The 3,043-nt window shown below is 44.2% G+C and overlaps 1 non-coding gene across 1 annotated transcript; it reads right to left on the bottom strand.

Annotated features, from left to right (window-relative positions):
* Positions 1–1,935: 1,935 nt before the first annotated feature.
* trnal-aag (transfer RNA leucine (anticodon AAG)) lies at positions 1,936–2,017 on the bottom strand. Its single transcript has one exon. It is a non-coding gene; the product is annotated as a tRNA-Leu (tRNA).
* Between the last annotated feature and the right edge of the window lie 1,026 nt (positions 2,018–3,043).

Here is a 3,043-nt window from a genome sequence, read left to right as displayed (position 1 = left end):
TGTGTCAAATTAAAGGTTAGGGATGCAGCAGCTGACGACCTCGACATATCATTACAAAAATCAACCTTGGTAGAATTAGAAAAGTCCTTCGGCGAAGCCCTGTATGATCTTATTTACTACAACGCATCTAACCACCTACGAGCAAACCCTGACAACAGTTTAGTTACACATATACCACATATACACATATACCAATGGTTATTTAAAGTCAGTTGGTACAGAAAACAGCTTGAATACAACCACAGACAGTCTATCTTGGTCACCTTCAAATATGATATTGAGAGAGTGAAAGCTAAGGTTGGATTCGTGAACAGCATCCTAAAAAACTGGCCGATACCAGCTGGGGAACAGATTCTGCCACTATCCGAGCAACTGAACTCGCCTTATGATTCAAAACAGCCAAAAGTGCTTCATTTCATGTTGCAATCACGTTGAGGCATGCTGCCGAGATCGACCCTGCCCTAAACACTGCCTGCGAGGCTATGACTGGGTGCTTGAAATCAATTAGAACCTACAATCTCTATCTGCTCTTAGGCATTGATCCTCCTTATATCAGACGTCAGAGGAAAAGCTCAAACAAGAAACAGACCCTCGTCCCGCTCTGTTTGACCGAGAACCAGCAATGAAGAGGCTAAAATCAAGGCAAATTTCCTCCATCCTGTACAAGCCCTGACTGACAGACATCACCGCAACAGGTTGGCCCTCTGCTCTAGCCGCCGGGAAAATGTCTCACACAAATCCTCTCTCTGCCTAAACAAATCTCTTCTGCCCGGCTCCAAAGAAGTGTGGCCTTTTTGGTCCTGCCTAAATCGCCCAAGATCTGAGAAACGGAACGTTGCAAGGTATCCATGAACAAATGAGGCTATGAGGATGGTTCTACAGCATGTTAGTGTGGAGGAGTGCATATGATGAGTCATTTGTTAGTCTGCTCTCTCCTGCCTGTGCAATGCAACCAACAAGATCTGGATGCCGTCATTGACTAGGCAAGGTTGTGTGTGGAGAACTGGAAAGGTGTCGTGCAGTGGAACTCGAAGAAGACAAGAAGAGGAAAGCTGAGAATCTCAAGCACATTTTTTGGGCCAAATTTGAGCAATGTCCACGTTGCCTTTATGGAAAATGTCAACGATAATGATTTGTATATCATGAGCATAAAACATGGAAGTCACATAAGTTTATTATAAATTGCCTGCTCTGAGAAAGGGTTGGATAGCTTTCCCTGACCCGGGAATCGAACCCCAGCCGCGGCGGTGAAAGAACCGAATCCTAGCCACTAGACCACCAGGGAGTTGATCACTGCATCAGACACTGGTCTCCTGCATGGTTTCTTGACAAATGTTTGAAGCACCCATTGCATTCATGTACCATGTCAGAAATGCAAATTGTCTTCTTTGAACCGGGGTAACTTTTGTGTCTTAGTGAAGTGATAACCGCTACATTATGGAAACTGCTGCATGAATTTGGACTTGGATGTGGAAAAATTGTACAATAGTAACAAAAACAAACAGACGTTCCTTCCTCGTGTGTTCTTTTGTCTTCTTAGTGTAGTCCGTGTTGAGGATAAGGTTGTTGTTTCCATACAATGTCACCAGACAGGCCAACTCCCTCCTGCAAGTCGCTCCGTGCCGGCCAGTGATACATCCTATCACTGCGGTGTCATCCAAATACAGAAAGAGATAAAAGTGGCCTGAATGTCTTAAGTAGGGGCGGAGATCTTCAAACAACATGTTGATAAACATACAACCTCGACCACCTTTTAGCTTTACCGGACGCTGCTGGCGGGCCTTAAGTCTGTGCTGGTTGTGTTTTTTTTATTGCATTCCTGGCATGGAAAATTCCAAAGCTAACGTTTTGGCCCTATTTTTTCAAGCTTTCTAAATGAGGCCCAGGGTCTTATTGCCTCAGTCAGGGAAGATACAAGTGCGTTACCAGCAAAAATGGCAGTGGTGGGATTTGAACCCACGCCTCCCGAGAGACTGGAGCCTTAATCCAGCGCCTTAGACCGCTCGGCCACACTACCCTCAATCCGTGCTTCAGGAGGATCAATTTGTGGGCATTATGAGAAAGCAGAAATATGAAATCGCAACACTTTGGTTGCAGTGTGGCAGGCAAAAGCCAAGACTGTTTGCTTGTCCCCAGGAAAACATCATGGCAAGCAGTCCTTGTTAGTATAGTGGACAGTATCTCCGCCTGTCACACGGAAGACCAGGGTTCGATTCCCTGACGGGGAGATGGTTCAGGTGCCTCTTATTTTTTTCAATTACCATCTTGTTGAAATTTGAGAAGTGACCACAGTATCCTTCACCGAATGTTGTGATGTGTGGACTCGGCGTTGCTGCACAGCCCTGCAGTAATCAAACACAGTATTTTACTAATGTTTGTTGCACCCCTCGAAATTAGGATGCAAAAGCAAGTCTGCAAAAAGTGAAAATGGTTTGTCAGAGTCAATATGTCGAATTAAAGGTTAGGGATGCAGCAGCTGACGACCTCGACATAGCATTACAAAAATCAACCTTGGTAGAATTAGAAAAGTCCTTAGGCGGAATCGATTGCTGTTGGATGGACCACTGCTCTACGCATCAGTTGTTGACGCCTCTACACTGCTTATTTGTCTACATTCAAGAGGATCCACTGCTGGCCTCACTATTAACTGGACTATCACGTTTTTAACTGTACCCACTCGACATCCATTGCACCGGTGGCCCAAGGGGGGCCCCCCACATCTGTGGTCTTTTTCAAGGTTACTCGTTGTTCCCATTGGGTTGAGTTTTTTCTTGCCCTGATGTGGGATCTGAGCTGACGATGTCGTTGTGCAGCCATTTGAGACATTTGTGATTGAGGGCTGTATAAGTAAACTTTGATTGATTGATTGAATCAAAAATATTGAAATTAAAGGATTTGGTGCATTTGCAAACAGCTAAATCTATGTACAAAGCAAAATATAACCAATTACCCCAGAATGTGCAACAAGTTTTCCCAAAAAAAGAAGAAATAATTCTTTAAATTAAACAAAACATTTGTATACACCTACAACACTTAAGACCTT

The sequence above is a fragment of the Nerophis lumbriciformis genome, linkage group LG03 (genome assembly GCF_033978685.3).
Source record: "Nerophis lumbriciformis linkage group LG03, RoL_Nlum_v2.1, whole genome shotgun sequence".
Taxonomy (NCBI): domain Eukaryota; kingdom Metazoa; phylum Chordata; class Actinopteri; order Syngnathiformes; family Syngnathidae; genus Nerophis; species Nerophis lumbriciformis.
Note: the sequence above shows the minus strand (reverse complement) of the source record. Positions and strands in the feature narration are given on the sequence as shown.